Source organism: Ictidomys tridecemlineatus, chromosome 15, assembly GCF_052094955.1.
Source record: "Ictidomys tridecemlineatus isolate mIctTri1 chromosome 15, mIctTri1.hap1, whole genome shotgun sequence".
In the NCBI taxonomy this organism is placed as follows: domain Eukaryota; kingdom Metazoa; phylum Chordata; class Mammalia; order Rodentia; family Sciuridae; genus Ictidomys; species Ictidomys tridecemlineatus.
The window spans coordinates 47132173-47149504 of record NC_135491.1 but is presented as its reverse complement, the minus strand read 5'-3'; the positions used below and the strand labels follow the sequence as shown (position 1 = coordinate 47149504).

The 17332-nt window shown below is 38.9% G+C and overlaps 1 protein-coding gene and 1 long non-coding RNA gene across 3 annotated transcripts in view; one reads left to right on the top strand and one right to left on the bottom strand.

Annotated features, from left to right (window-relative positions):
• Zfhx3 (zinc finger homeobox 3) overlaps positions 1-17332 on the bottom strand; it is a 929635-nt gene that overhangs the window by 365679 nt on the left and 546624 nt on the right. The gene's annotated exons all lie outside the window — the stretch shown is intronic.
• LOC144370896 (uncharacterized) lies at positions 1902-12694 on the top strand. 2 transcript variants are annotated; one of them, XR_013430971.1, is made up of 4 exons: positions 1902-2007; positions 9545-9831; positions 10568-10704; positions 11256-12694. It is a non-coding gene; the product is annotated as an uncharacterized LOC144370896 (long non-coding RNA). The 2 variants fall into 2 exon arrangements; XR_013430972.1 differs by having other exon boundaries at positions 10568-10712.

The following is a 17332-nucleotide window of genomic DNA, read 5'->3' as shown; positions in this document are numbered from 1 at the left end:
AGATTAGACCATCACTCTAACATGATTATGTATGCAAATGATGCAGACAGTTATACAATTTACAATTTGGCTGAAATTGTTAAAGTACTGGCAAATGGACTTTGACAAATTGCAATTTGAGGTTTTAAAAATGAACTTTTATCGCAGAGCAAGGAAACAACTGATGCTCAGCCGTGCTTATGTAAATTCCTCAAGCGACATACAATAGAGACGCGACGGTTGCATGCTCCGAGACGTTTTTTAAAACAAGCATCAACTCTTCATCCTGGTTGGGAAATGGATTACTCAAATACTGCTCTGGTTGAATCAAATATTGGATTAATAGGGAATTACCATATATGCCACACATGGATTACCAATTTTAAAATAATTAGACGACAACAAAATACATTTAATTTAATATTTCTTTGATGAGTCAGAGGGCACTTCAAGATCTTGCTGTGCCCCAGGTCATCATTATGAACCACTATTGATACTGGAGAAGCTTGGGAGGTAGTTAATGAAGAGATCTGGTCAACAGAACACAGGAAAACAGGGAGTCTGCTGTTTTTAGACATTTATGTCAGGGTGTTTTCCTTTCAATTTTGATCTCTTCATATCCCTAGGGATGCTTAGAGTTCACTATCCTTTCCTATCCAGGCCAGAGCTTGGTTATGTCATAGGAGGATATCTTGAGGTTTTCCATTCAATGACTCTTACTGGCAGCTGTGGTCCTTTCCCTATTTCATATATTTAGTACTTTAAAAATTAAATTTATTTCCCATGATTCATCTTTCTACCTTTCTTTTGCTGCCCTACATATAGCTGCTATCTTAATGTACATATCATGAGATTTCTGTAACCATAGGCTCTGAATCTCTGAGCTCGAGCAACCACAGATTTAAAAAAAATGTGTATGCTTATATATATACAGTGTCTGCACTGAGCATGTATAGACTTTTTCCCTTGTCATTACTCCCTAAGCAATACAGTATAACAACGATTTGCATAGCATTTACATTCTATTAGGCCTCCTAAGTCATGTTTTCAAGTATGCAAGAAGATATTAAAATCATATGGGAAGATAAACAGGAAGACATTTAGAGTATACAGGAAAATAAGTTATACTCAAATTATACACTATTTTATGTAAGAGATTTAAGCATCCTCAGATATTGGTATCTGCAGGGGTGGGGCCTGGAACCAATTCCAAGTGGATACCGAGAGAGGATTATAAAAACAGAATGCTTAGATGTATCTATTTGCACAGAATTGTAAAAAAGGGAATAAGACATGGCCTTTCTCTTTCGGGGTGTATTATCTCAAATATGTTGATGTGTGTTACTGAGGTTAAGAAACTTAACCTCAAAGGAGAGCCAGCAAGGCTTACAGGTTCAGGGCTTAGCCACCATGATTGACAGGTTTAGGGCTTCCTAAGTAAGTAAATAGGACCAATTTCAGGTTTACTCTTCTGTTACTGCTCTTTTTTTTTGAAGTATAAGTTATTCACTTTCCTCTTAAATTACAGGGCACAAAATTAGGCTGTAGTTGGGTGTTTACCAGCAGAGGGTATAATGAGAAGGTTACTTGTGGTTTCAACATTTTGTATTTCTCCCAGAAATATTTCTAACAGTGACTAGTTAGTCTGTTTGGTTAGCAAATAGGTAATAATGAAGCCAAAAGAGTGAGTTCAATACCCTTGTGGTCCAGCTGGCTACACCAGTTTCATAACTACTGACTGGATATCAAAGTTTGACGCCAACGTGAGTCAGCCATCTTGAAAAGAAAAGTGACTCACTACAGAGACAAAGCCAGGGGTTGGTTGGCAAACGATAATTGGGAAAACAGTTTCAACATCAGTAAACTTCAAAGTCACGCACATTGAAACAGGGGAACATTCTGTTTATGAAGTTATTGTGGAAAACAGGAGAGAAGAGGTTAAGGAAAGGAGACATTGAGTAAGAGACAAAGAGAGAGAGAGAGCCCAGTACTGGCCCAGGGAGGTGAAATAGGCACTCAAGCATGCAGGTAGGAATGTCAGTTGGGACAACTTTTTTGAAAACAATTTGGCAATAAAAGAAGCAAAGGTAATGTCCATGCCCTTGGTCTCAGTAGTTCTACTTGGAGGAATCTGCAGAATGGTGGGCACTGCCACTATCCTCTATAGCACTCTCTGTCTGCTATGTGCTGTGTTTTATCACCATCAGTGGCATGATTGTGTGACAGAAGCCACTGTGGTGATTCCAGTTTTGAGAAGAAGGGAGGGGAAGGGACATGGGGGTAGGCATGATAGTAGAATGAATTGGACATTAGGACCCGATGTGCATATATGATTACTCGATTGGTGTAATTCTACATCACGTTCAATCAGAAGAATGAGAAGTTATACTCTATTTATATATGATATGTCAAAATGCATTCTACTGTCATGTATAACTATTTAGAACAACAACAAAAACAAAACAAAAATTCCAGTAGGAAAAAAAAAAGAGTTTTATTTATTTTATTTGCCCCAAGATGTTCATAACAATATACTAAGGCTATCAAACAATATGTCTACCAATAGAAAAATTTATACCCAAATCATAGGAACCATTATTCTAGGTGGTGCCGAATTAGTTAATTAATTAATCACATTCATGTGATTTGATTATTCACAGTTTTCTACATTTTTAAAGATTTTGAAAAATGTACATGTTGATTTTTATAATCAGGAAAAAAAGTTTAACAAGACAATTTAAATGAAATGAAAAATGTTTATAGAACAGTGGTGACAAAAGTAGAATTCAATATTAAAAATACAACATGCTTGTTTATAGGTAAAATATGCCTAGAAAACAGAGTGGAAGTACTGTATTACTAAAAATCCTACACGGATAGCTATGTCTGGATGGTGGGATTATGGGTGCCTAGAATTATACATTTTTTTGTATTACTTTTCATAATCAGAAATAATGGAAATAATTAAGAAAAAAAAATGTTATTTTACAAAAAGAAATCTGGATAAGAGAATGTAGATAAAACAGTAAAACGCTTCCACCAATATTTTCTCAACAAACTGTGAAATGTCAAAGTAACAGCAACCCATTTAGAAGGTTACTATCTTTTTTATTGGGTTTTACCAATGAAATTACCATTTTTTGTAAGCAATTTGGTCAAATATTTGCCATTTGGTTCAATTGATATATGAGAAAACTGTGTAAACTATCTATCTATAAATTAATGACCACATCACATAATTTTATTTTTACTCTTGACTGTTACTGTTGCTCAGAAAAAGCCAGGATTTTCTCAAGTACCAATTCTCAAAACTTTTTTGTTCTTGGGGGCCTCAGTGTTTATACTGTGAAAAACTATGATGTATGCCAAAGAGTTTTTGTTTATCTGGGTTATATCGATTACTATATTAGAGATTGAAATGGAGAAATTGAAAAAATATATTTTTTAGTTCAATTAAAAATAAAACAATCCATCATTATATAGCAATATAATAAACTTCAATGAAAATAATGATTTTTCTCAAACCAAAATAATTTAGTGAGAAGAGTGACATTGTCTTAGTCTGTAGGTACTGCTGTATCAGAATACTACAGACTGGGTCATTTATAAAAAATAGAAATTTATTTTGTATAGTTCTGAAGACGGAGAGTTCTAATAGATCCAGATAGTGACTGGCTTGGTGTCTGGGGAGGGTCCAAGGCTGTGCCTTGAATGCTCTATCCTCCAGTTGGCAGGAATGCTCTACCTTCATATGGCAGAAGAACAGAATAGAGCTGGGCCCCATTCTCATGAGCCTTTATTTGTGATGCTGGGGATTGATCCAGGCCCTAGCACAGGCCAGGTAACTGCTCTACCATTGAGTTATGCCCATGGCCCCCATAAGCCCTGTCAACAGGCACGGATCCATTCATTGAGGGCGGAGTCCTCATCACTTGACTCCCATTAGGCCCCACCTCCCAAGACTGTGGATTAAATTTCCACCTGAGTTTTGGAAAGGGCAAGTACTCGGGCCACACAAAGCATCAATTCACATTTTTGTAAGTCTCTGATTTAGTAAGAAGACAGCTGGGTTTTCAGGTTTCCTTCTGCATTCAATCTGTTGCACTATTAACTGTCATGTACTCTCTGGAAAACTCCACTGTATGTTGTGGAGGAATGAAGTGGAAAAGCTGAACAATCTCTTTCTATTAATATGTGAATTTTTTGGACCTACGATACTATAGAAAACCCAAGGGTTCCTTAGAGCACACTTTAAGAACTGCTGCTCTAGACTAATGGTACATTTCCAGAGTCATGGTTCCCCCAAGAACTATGCATGTTCTCTCTTGTATAAGAAATAAGCATGCATACATGGTACACCTACACCAACAGGGCTATAAATAACTTGGGGGGGGGTAGGTTCACTAACACCCTAAAGTCTGTGGACACCCGGATTAAGACGACTCAGGCTGGAAGGAAGGTAAGAAGTATTTTGGATATATTTGCTTTCTGAAGTACCCAGATTAAGACCTTGTTCAGTTAAGGTGCTTGATAAATGCTGTTGAAGGAAAAGAAATATAAATTGCAGCAAAAGTAGAGAAATACCTAAAATCACCAAAATGCTGACTAAAATTAAGTGGTAAATGGCTGTTGGATCTGGTTAGCTCCACTCTAAGATTGACAACATAGGGGGAAGAAATCAGCACCAATGCCAACTCTCACTTCTCCCCCCTCAAACTTATCTTTTCCAAAGAACCTAACTGGCTGCAATTCAAAGACATGTTGAAAAAAAATATAAATATATATTTTGGGGATAAAAAAATCCATTAAATTTTTTGATTGTATTGAGTTGCTTATCAAGGGTGTGTGAATAATGCCAGGAAAAGATACTTTTCTAAAAATCAATAAGTTGAAAGTGCTGTTTTAGGGTTGCTGTAGTTGTTGGTTGTGTTTCAGAGTTATTCCTATTGACCTGAATTCAAAAACAAGGTATTGATTTATAAAGTACCTTCAGTAAATAAATGCACATTCTTTCGGCTAACCCTAATAACCTGTAGCATACGGAACAAGGTTTCAGTTCAGCTCAGTAGAGCCTAGCTTGGGGTGTCACAATTAATCCTTTCTAAGAGCCATGAGGCTACTCCTGTGTGGCAGAACAACAGAAAACCATGGAAATAGGAAAGAGGTAGGAACATCTTACCTTCTTTTTCCAAAAGATTTTTTTTTCAAATATCATTTTGGTTTCCTGAGCAGTCAGGAGGCACAGATAACAAAACCATAGCTCTCCAATGAATGAATGATGGCTGCTAAATTCTTATGTGATGCCTCTACTTAGCTTTCCTCTTGAGACTGAATAATAAATATTAGCAGAAAGGTATCTCTTTCCTTGACTAGGAGGGTTCATTCTAGAGAAATAGAGAATGAAGCTCATGGCCCTGGCTTTCTATTCAAAGTCCACATCAGGGCAGTGTTGTAAATTGGTTCTTGTCTGTCTTACCCTGCCATTATTTATCAGCCACAAATGTTGGTTGATGGGGACCAGATTTCATTGAAAAAATTTTTTCTTTGAAATCATTTTCTACCAGTTTCAGCTAAGTTGCCTCTCAGAGGGAGAGGGGGGAAAAAAAAACTCCTGAGAGCAAACTTGAGCAAAGTGTGCAAAAGTAGGGTTTCTGACCACTAGTTTTCTGGACTTTTCTTGAAGTCGATGCCCAGTGACACTGAAGAGTGGGTATTAAATGGTTATATACCCTAGTCATCAGCTAAGAGAAATTTATACTTTTTTTTAAATGCAAAATGTAAGGACGACGTAAAAATGAACAGAAATCAAAGAGGGACGTTTGCCTGTATGAGTGATGAAGGCGGCATGCTCCACACCGGGTCGGAAAATTCCCTGAAGACTCCCAATGAGCACCCCTAGAGCAGCACCTGGCAAGAGCCTATGCGCTCACATTTAAATCCCCAAGGGACCGTTTTCTCTTACAATTGAGTTTTCTAATATTTCTGTTATAATAATTTTATTTAAATAGATTGAATCCCTCCAAGCATGCTTTTTTTGGGGGTGGTGTGATTCTCCTGTAGGTGCTACAAGGAAGTGTTCTGTGACCCAGGAGCCTTGGGGATGTATGGGAGGGGGCCAGTAAGTGGATGGGGTGGGGGCGACATGTTCTATCAGGACAGTCTTCTTTGATCTGTTTCTACATATTGAGGCTACAGGTAAGATTTTATTATGGAAAGAAGTCTGCTGCTGAGAACAATGACAATGAAAGGTGTTAAGTCACCAGTCTGGCAAAACTATGTTTAGACTAAAATGGACTCGGAACATTCATAATCCTCCTGTACGGATTCGGCAGGTGACTTCTCACTCCCTTTCTCTCTCTTTCTAAAGTTTCAGGTTATCCTTATTATAGAAGTCACGCTCATTAGAGAAAAGGTATAGAGAAAACAGATAAGCAAAAAGCAAAGCACCAATAATTCCCTTATCCTGAGATTACTGCTGTAAACATTTCACGACCATTCCATAAGGCTGTTATTTCTATGCATAACGTATTTATTTTTTTCTCTTCTTTTTAAATGAAAATGAGATCAGAAAATCTATGTGTTGTTTTGTCACTTGAATTTTCTTTACACATTATATTATGAGTACCTTTCCATGCCCATGAATATACCTTCACGTCATACTTTTTAAAGGCTGCCTAGGGAGCTAGTGTATAGACTTTATCCATTTCTATCATGCATATAGTTTATCTGGGGATCTGGGGCCCCTTGTAAGACATTTGTTTTGCTATGATAAACAAGCCTACTGTGAACATCCTAACAGGCACAGCAGAAATGGTACACCCTGACACCGTGGTAGAGTGTGACCAAGTGACAGGTATGTGGCAATATGGAGTCTCTCTTATCAACTGCTGATCTATCCCCCGCTGGTATGCCTGTCGATGAAGCTATGAGCTGCTTCTGGTGTTTACCTTAATAATGCTGTAAAAATGGCTTTTTTTTTTTTGATGACTCCCAACCATAAAATTCTTGTAGAGTATTAATGTAGAGTAGGAGTTACAAATATCCCCTTGGCAGCCAGGTCGGCTGACTTTAAATCTCAAAGACCCCATCTACCAGCTGGAGATCTCGGGTCAATGACTTTGTTTTTATGCTCCTTAATTTCCTCATTTCTTAAGTGGAGGTAAAGATCATATCTACTTCATAGTTATTATGTTGTTTAAATAAGTTAATACATGCAAACACTTAGAACAATGTCAGGCACCCAGGAAGTAATAAAAATGTTAATTATTACTATCCTCATACTTTTTTGACCATTTCAAAGCTGGGATGGTTTCTGATCTGAGAAATGGAACATGATCTTTGAGTTCCCACAGCTCCCAGTCTCTCTGAGATGGGACATGGTTCCCCAAACTGTGTGATGAGAGAGGGATCTTCTGCCTTCAAGATGGGCCTGAGGGATCAGAGGCCTTGGGCTGAAAGCACACAGCCTTACATTATTCCACTGTGATGAACAGAGAGAGTCATTTCTGTTGTTGAGATTTCTCAAATCTCATTTGAGAAAGGTGGGGAAGCACAATCCTGAGCTTTGTGCTTTTCTTGGATTTTTCTTTAAGACACCCGGCTACCACAAATTTTGCTTCCCCTCTCATTTTCCCCCCTGAAATCTAAGCATTAATTACTTAGCAAACAATCACACCTAACCAGACTCTGAGCTTGACCTACATGTGCAAGGAGAAAGAGATCAGTTTTCAATAGTAGTTTTCTGAGGTAACTTCAATAGCATATTGCAATATAATATGATAATCACCACTTTTTAGAGACAGAAAAACAAGTTAATAATCTGCACCTACGTATCATGTGACTCTTTTGTTTTCTGATACTTGGCGAAATCTCTATAGTTTGGGGACACTCAAGGGGTAAATGTGTGTGATACTGAGAACTGCGTACTGCTAAAACCTGAAGGTGTATTTAAAACATTGACGTTTTAAAACCATTTTTCTGTCTTTCATTGGAGTTGCTATTTCTCCTCATCTTTAGGTTTTGAAGTTTATAGTCTCTCCTTGATGGGCCTGGGTCCTATTTTTGCTCTGGTTGAGTGCAGATACATGTATCAAATTCTGGAGGAAAATCCGCTGTCTTCTCAACTTTCAGAAGATGGCTCTTCTATTCCTTCCATAAGCTCCTGTAGTCTTTGTTCTTTGGTCCAATCTGTAAGCCATCTGTACCCTTTATTATTAAGAACATATTTACCGAGATTTCACAACTGTTTAATAGATATGTATCTTATTACATGTTTGATACACCTCATTAAACATACGACTCAATTGGTATTTATTTAACATTCAGTAAACACAGACCCCTCAGCCTGGATGGGGGCACAGTTAGGGGCAGGACCCTGGCCCAGGATCAGTATCCCCTTTGTCCTGTAGGAACTGCTCCTGTGCTGCCTAAGGCTTCATCTTTAACCCTTCAACACCCCAGCTCAATGGGCTCCTCACGTGAGGGATCAAAGTTGGGATTGAAGTTTGCAACTGTTGCAGCTCAGCTGCTGCTGGGGCTACCAGGCTGGATGCAGTCCATCCTGACCTCATACCATCTCAGTGCTCGTGAGAGGTGCGAGGCATCTCACTTCCCAGACCTACCCAGGCAATTGCGATGTTTTTCAGTGACTTACGGTGTGGCCCTCAACGCAAAGGAGGAAAAGTCCAAAAATCCTCCCAGATGTCCTCCCAGGCCAAACCGGATGCACCAGAGCCCTTTGTGGAATAACCTAGATGTCTATCAGGATGCTCTTGGAGTCTGCAACTCTGCTTTGCCCTTGGACTCATCCAACCTCCAAGACCCTTTGGCTCAGGCTCAGACCTATGTGCACGTATCCCAGCTCTTGGAGCTTGCTTCTTATGTGCTAAAGATCCCTTAGTTGTTTCCAGAAAATAATGATACACCCGAGTACCAAAGACAGCACGCACAAAGCCGTTCTTTAAATGGAAATTTTCTGGCATGAATTTCTCATCCCTGCCGGCTTCACTTTCTCCTACAGCAGCTCATGGCTTCAGAGAAACATCACTCCATTCAAATGTTTCAGTCTTTTAAATTTTTTTTCCCCTCCAGGATCCACAGAGGAGGAAATCCAAAGGACCCACAGCAACTCCTCTGTGAGAAAAGTTTTCCTTGAAGAAGGCCACAGGCTCAGCTAAGCAACTTATCACAGTCTATGGAAGTGAAGCGTTTTTTTTCTGTTGAGGGGGCAGGAGAGGCAATTTAGTTCTTAGTTCTTTGCCATAAATAACGGATTAAAAAGCTTAGCCGATGCTATAAATTAAAAATGTGAAACTAATTATGCCAGCCCCATAAAAGCGAAACAATCAATTCATAACCCAAGTATGTGATGTGACAGCATCTACTGGGTATGACAGCTCAAGAGTAGCAGAGGGGACCCAGGAATCCTACCCAAAGCTGTCCTCCAGCCCAGAACCACAGGCCCGCTCCTGTGTGGCAAGGCATAACGGCAGTAGCTCTGTTTTGTTCTCTACCCATTTTTTTTTCATGACAACAGTTCCATCCTTTCTCCACCCCTTCCATGCAGGCCCGTTCCTCAAAGGCGAGGCGCACCCATACCAACAAGCACAGCTGCACTTTTGCCAATTCAAACCAGATGGGTCGGGAAGGCAGCTACTGCCAAGGCTATAATTCAACTGGGAATTCCTAAATGTTTCAACCAGCCATTTAATAATGTTCTAGCTGCAGTTTTCTCCCTGTTCTAAATATGTGAGTGAGGCCAACTTGCCTGGACCCTGCAGTTTCAGAAGAGTTCTCGGGGTTGCTCAATGGATTGTTTCCTTCTGTTTTACATGGATGCAGATTCCACATATCGTAAGCCGCCTGCGGTTTCTCCACCCCCAGCTTGTCCTCTCCCTGGTGTGGTGGAATGAATCACTGTTCGCAATTCTTCATGCCCGCTGTGTCTGAGAATTATACATCCACAGCTTTTGTCTTGTGATTTTGTGGTTCTTCCCATTAGAGGGGCAGAGACTTTCCTCATTGCATTGGTGTGTGGCTCAGCTGTGTGACTTGGTGTGGTTAATGCAACATGTGTGTGTACGTGTGTGTGTGTGTGTGTGTGTGTGTGTGTCCATGTGTTGGCTGGTTCTAGACTGAGACCTCAAGAGGCACAGTATCTTTCTGTCCATGCTTATACTTGTAGAGTGACTGGTCTGAGAAGGATGAGCATACAGTTGACTTGAACCCATCTGGCAATCTGGAGTCTAGCTCACCTGATCCCAGCTGAGTACAGTAGAGCCAAAGCGGGTCTAAAGACACACAGGGGAAAAGAAATGCTTGCTGTTTTAAGATACTCAGTTTGGGGAAAGTTTGTTATGCAGCATTATTGTGGCAACCGCTGACTGATGCATTTGCTACCTCAATTATCTTTCCTAAACTGCCATGGAATTGTTTGTCCCTTGCTGTATGGTTTCTGGCTACTTTTGGGACAAATCCTAACTCTTTACCATGTAATTCAAGGTTCCTACCAACCCATCTCTAGCTTAAGGGTCAGTTTCTCTGCAAAAACTTCCTCAACTGAATCAATTTCCCTTCTGTGGGTTTCCAGAGTGTGCTGGTGATCTACCGCACCAGAACTTCTTATATTGGATATGCCTCATGTGAGAACTGCCTCCCTCAAAAGCCTATGGACTCCGGAGTCAAGAGTCAGCCTGTTCATCTTTGGAGCCTCAACACTAGACTACGGTAAACAGGTTGGATTTATGTAGTAATGATTATGGCCTGCCTGATTTTGATAGGAAACCCTTAGAGACCATTTAACCACCACAGGCTCTAATATTATCTGAGTGCTTTCAAAAAAGTGCGCAAATTCCCCAGTTTCCTAGTTCGGGAGGCTTGGTTTACACAATGACCTGGGTTTCAGGAGGAGTCAGTGGTGCAAATATCATTGAAGGTCATAAAGATATGTTGGGAACCAAGGCCCCGGCCCACTTCACTTCTCCCCTGGGATTTCCGCCTGATCCTTGCTCTAATGTTGACCCATGGCCATTGCCCAAATAGAGGGAGCAGAAAGCAGGCTGGGGTTTGATTTTCCCAGTTGATTCGGTCACAGTTTTGCCCGTAATAATGTTGCTGTTTTCCTTGTGCTGTGACTGTTGCAGGCGAGTCAGAAGGAGCAGGGCTCTCGCCCTCCCGTGGATCAATGGTATCGATCCTCAGGGCTCCGTGTCATTTCCAGGGGATTTGCTAAAGAAGCTACTTATGTTCCTTTTTCATTTTCACCAACTCATTACCAGCTGCTGCGGCCTTCGAGCGACGCGGCAACACCTGGAGGAGTGGAACATGACCGCTGGATTTGAGTGCAGACACCTTCCTTCGAAATTAAACACAGGACAACGTGTGCGACTCACCCAAACCTGAGCCGCATGAGGAAGTCAGGTCACACTGGCCCACAGGGGTTTGGTATTTTTTTGTTTTGTTTTAAAAAGGGCAGCCTGGCCCTACACTAAGCAATTGATCCCCTGGCTTAACTTTTAAATTAAGACCATTGTAAATTTGGGAACTTGAGAAGACATAGAGAGGACACCCATAATACTTTGCAAATGTCAAGTGCCTCTCGATGTTGGTTACTTTTCAAAGGTAGCTAGGTTACAATGTACCCTGGTAATGAAAAAACCCCGTCAGGCCCACTCCACGGGGTTTCAGTCAATATACATAATATTATTGGGCTTTGCAAGGATTAAAGGTTGTTTCTCTCACAGCCTCACAATAGGGCTATTTTTTCCCCTCTACTGAAGGCATAAAGAAGTCTCCCTGTTTACAGAGGAGCCCAAGACATTCTGGGGCCCCAGTGATGGTCCAGACTTCCCACTGCATACTTCCCCCTGCTGGTGGCTTTATAGCCAACCTTAAAAAAATCTAATTCTTTTAATATATCCACAATAAGACTTAAAAACATTGATTAGTGTTTTATATTGTCCACAAACTATTTCTGGAGTATAAAAGTTATGGTTTCTTTCAATTTTGTTCTGAGAGAGAAAGCTTTCTCAACCATCCCGGATGGTCCTTGGACTATTCCATATTTAGTGCAGTTTTGGAACTGCCCATCCTATGGAATGGGATTCCCAGAATGCAGCAAGATACGTGGTGTGACCTCATTCACGTTCATACACATTAGGAGGCTAGAGATAGCACAACAGAAATTCTGTAGTGTGTATGTCATATGTCATGGAACCATACCTAAACAGGAAAGAAAATACTCAGTATGCTTTGGCCTGCACAATTAAAAGGAATTTCAATCTTAAAACCAGAGATGTGGTTATTTGGCCCAAGAATCATGGAAGTATGGGGAATAATCTTGAGCTGCTGAAGAGATGAGCCAATGAACTCTTTCCCACATCTCTACGACACACAGAGCTTCCCCAGAACTGGTTTGATTTTTTAAAAGAAAAAAAATGGCAGGGAATCCCTGCAAAAGATACCATTTTAAAGTGTCTAATTCAGTGGAATTAAGAACATTCACAGTGTTGTGCTACTATTGCTGTCCAAATCCAGAGTGTTTTTATGACCCCAAACAGAAACCTCATGCCAATTAGGAGTCACTGCCCCATTTCCTTCCCTCCCTCCTCTTCACCCCAGCTCCTCAAACCACATCTGCCATTTTGCATCTATGGATTTGCCTAGTCTGGATATTTCATATAAATGTGGCCCTTTGTGTCTGGCTTCTTTTACTTAACATGATGTCTTCAAGGTTCATTCATGCATCTGTCAGAAGTTATTGCTTTTTATGGCTGCCCCTGCACCAGCCCTGGCCAAGAATCTAGATTAATGAGAGTTGAAGACTGCCTCCTCCAGGCAGTGGGGTCCGAGGAAAATAGGCAAGATTTCTTTTGAAAAATAAGTTCTGGGGAAAGCTAGATGAAGTATAAGTCAATTAAAAAAAAACAAAAGAAAGGTTTTGTTTTCCATTGACAAATAAATGGTAGAAATGCTAAAGTTAAATAGCTCTTGGTATACAGGCCTTCTTAGAGTGTGTAATATAACCGAGTATGCTCTAACCCTCCAAGAGGCCACGAATAGTATGGATGCAGTATTTTTCTAAAATTCTTTGACTATGGAATCTTTTAGTGCTGCTGTGTTCATTTTGTAGCTTTCCTGTTACATGAAGATATCCAATCAAGAGGGCTAGTGGGAGCTCAAATGTATGTTTCTTGCCCTCTGCTTACCAAGCCAAGAATCTGTGGAGTTATGTTCACTGAGAAGGGTTATAATTCTTTTTACTTACTTATTATTTTTTCTATTTTTTTCTGGCAAGAATGGTTTCAATTTCTCAATCTTCACATGGATTCTCTGTAGGATTTTTTGGTGGGACACTGGGTGTGTGTGTGTGTGTGTGTGTGTGTGTGTGTGTGTGTGTGTGGTGGGGAGAGGTGTCCTCAGGGGACAGCAGTGTTCTAGGCAACTGCAGGATTACCTTTCTGGGGGCACTGTTATAGGAGCAAGGGAACCCAGGGGCAGATCGCTGTGGACACAGCATCATGGAATTCATTAGGGATGAATATTTTTGGAAAGCACAGCACAGCCCTATTGTAATAGAGCTACCATATTTGAATTTCTGCATTTGAATTGTTTCTGACCTCCCTAGAATATCTAGCTTGAATATAAGCTTTCCTCCTTGGTCAGGAGTTGAGGGGAAGGTTTGGCAAGGTCAGGATACAGTTTTTGGAAAACAGAGACAGGGGATGGACCTGATGAATTTCAAAGGATGGAGTAATACTCTCTAAAGCCCCAAGAACTCAGACAGGGAGTCATCTGTAGGATGTGGGGTTAGGAGCCCTCAGGGAAAACTTGAGCTAGATATTAAACTGGACACACCTATGTACTCTCACCTTGGTGCTTTCTCTGCTCAGAGGTCAGTGATATTCAAAATGAAAAGAATATCAGAGCACTAAGGGATTATGAGATTTCTTCTGAATCAACTCAGGATGATTAAATTATTTTTATATTGTCTTAGTTTTGTTTTTATATTCAGGTTCTCTGAAAACTATTACTCCATTTGGGATACTCCTCAGAGGAAAATTTGGCTAATCATAACATCCCAATCTATGGCCATGATCATAATGGCAAACAGGGTTTACTACATAAACATCCTTCTAGAATTACAAAATTGGTAGCCTATTATGATTGTTCTAAATAAAAGCAATTCTATATGCTGGGCTGCTGTATCATGCTTTGTAAATGTGTATATATGTGTATGTATACACACACACACACACACACACACATATACTCTGGATTTAGACAGTGATAGGAGCACAACACTGTGAATGTTCTTAATGCCACTGAATCAGACACTTTAAAATGGTGACTTTTACAGGTATTTTCTACCATTTTTTCTTTTAAAATCAAACCTATATATATGTATATATATTTATATACATATATATATTTATATGCATTTTTTATGCTTACAAAGATATGTATTCTGAATTGTAGAAAATTTGGAAAAGGCAAAAAATACAAAACAGAAATAAAAAATATTGTAAGATCTCTCTTCATAGTTACAATTTTGGTATATATATTTTAAATGCTTTATGCATAAGCATATCTTTTATTTTTATAGATTATTTACTTATGAGTATACTATATATTATTTGTTATAAATACACACACATACATATGAAAATATACATAATAGGGACAGAACTCAGAGGCACTGAGTCACATCCCCAGCCTTTTTTATTTTGCATTTTGAAACATGGTCTCACTAAGTTGCTTAGGGTCTCATTAAGCTGCTGAGGCTGCCTTCTAACTTGTGATCCTCCTGCCTTAGCCTCCCAAGTCACTGGGATTACAGGCATGCACCACTGTGCCCAGCCATTTTATTTTTAAAAGATGCACATATTTAGATTTAAAAATAAAATTGAGATTTCCTATCTATACTATTTAGCTTGTTTTCAAAATTTGTTTATCAATGTATTATATATACTTTACATGTCTTTAAGTATCACTTCACAGCATAAAGGTTGAACAGTAAATTATTACATGAACATGCCACATTTTATTTAGTATATTTCCTGTTATTAGATATTTATGTTATTAAAAAAATTCCCCATTATCAATGACCCAGTGATAAAGTTTATTTTTTACACATCTCTTAATTGTTTTTCAGAAGACTCTTACCTCTTTTTCTCATATTTTTGTAACACTATGAATCTTGAAGTAATCACTATTGTTTATAATTATTTCCCAAAGATGAATAAGAGGCTTATTAGGTGTGAATAATCTCTCCTCACATCTATGTCATATGCCAAGATCAATAAGGCAAAATTATATATGTAAAGTGCTTGGATTTAATGTATTACTGCTTTTTATTATATCAAAAGATCTGTTGTTCACAGATGACATAATTATCTATGTAAACAGTACAAAAGAACCAGAAAAAACTACTAGAACTAATAAGTGATCACCGCAAGGTTTCAGGATACAAGAGTCAATCACTTTTCTATATACCAGCAATGAATAACTTGAATTTGAAATTAAAAACACAATACTTTTTACATTAGCACTAGCAAAAATGAAATGCATAGGTAGAAATCTAACAAAATATGTACAGGAGCTATATGAGAAAACTTTGATGCAAGAAATCAAAGAAGATCTAAATAAATGGAGAGATATTCCATGTTCATGGATAGGAAAGCTTCCTACCGTTAAGACATCAGTTCTTTCCATCTTGATTTATAGATTTAATGAATTCTCAATCAAAATTCCAGCATTATATTTTGTGGTTATTGGAAAACTTACTGCAAGATTTATATGGAGTTACAAAGGGCCCTGAATAGTCAACATAATATTGAAAGAGAAGAACAAAGTTGGAGGATGGACACTCCCTGACTTCAAGACTTACTATAAAGCTAGATTAATCAAGACAGTATAGTACTAATGAAAAGGTTTACAAATGGATAGGTTGAACAGAACAGATAGCACAGCAATATATATATACACCATGGTGGAGAAAATGTAGTCTCTTCAAAAAATAGTGGTAGAACAACTGGAATCTACACATGGACCTTATATTCTTCACAACTATTAACTCAAAATGTATCACAGTCCTAACTGTAAAACACAAGTTATAAAGTTCTTAGAAGATAATAGGAGAAAACCTAGATAACCTTGGGTTTCGTGGTGACTTTTTAGATATAACCTGAAAGTCATGTTCCATAAGCTAAAGAATTGATAAGCTGAACTTGGTTAAAATTAAAAAAAAAAACTTATCTGTGAAAGACATTGTCAAGAAGATGAAAAGACAAGCCACAAACTGGGAGAAGATATTTGCAAAAGATGTAACTGACAAAGATTTGTTATACAAAATATATAAAGGGTTCTTAAAACTGGGGGGGGGAGAAAGCAAGCAATCTAAATAAGAAATGTACCAAACAAAAGAAGATATGCAGATGGAAAATATGTATATGAGAAGATGCTTCACTTCATATGTTAATATGGAAACACAAATTAAAACATCAGTGGGTTTCCACTACATACCCCTAAGAGTGGCCAAAATCCAAAAAGCTATCAAAAATCAAATGAAATGTTGTTGAGGATGTGGGCAACAGGAGTGCTCATTCACTTCAGGTAGAAACACAAAGTGGTGAGCCATTTTGGAAAACAGTTGGACAGTTTCTTTCCACACAACCCAGCAGTCATACTCCTTGGTGTTTGCTCAAATGAGTAGAAAACATGTCCACATGAAAACCCTAATGTAAACTATAGTCTTCGGGTGATATTGATATGTCAATATTGGCTCATCAATCATAAGAAATGTATATACTCTGGCATGGGATGGTGACAATGAGGGAATCTATGGATATGTAGGGACAGAGGATATATAGGAATTCTCTGTATCATCTGCTCAATTTTGTTGTGAACCTAAAGCTGGTCTAAAAAAAATAAAATAAAGTCTTCTTTAAAAGGTGGATTTAGCCACCACAGTGTATTAAAAAGATATGAATACATATCTAGAAATTAGAACCGCAACAGTGTTGTACAAGGTATTTACTAGACTCCCCGATATCAGAACCCACTCTGTTCTGCATGGTAGGATCGGAGCACAAGCTGAATACTGGCCCCTGTGAGTTCTTATTCTGACCCAACATGGCATTTTTTTTGTTTCTGGATCCTTAACACAACATCCAGTTCAACTATCTGTACTTATAGTCACTCTCCATTCCCTTCGGAAGTCCTGAGAGAAGCTGACTGCACTCAACCCAGATAATCACCTCCGTCCTAGAGCCCATGAACAGTTCACTATCTGAGCTGGATCCTTCTTAGGAACAAGGTGTGTTCATCCCCAAACCTCTTTATGGAAGTTATTCTT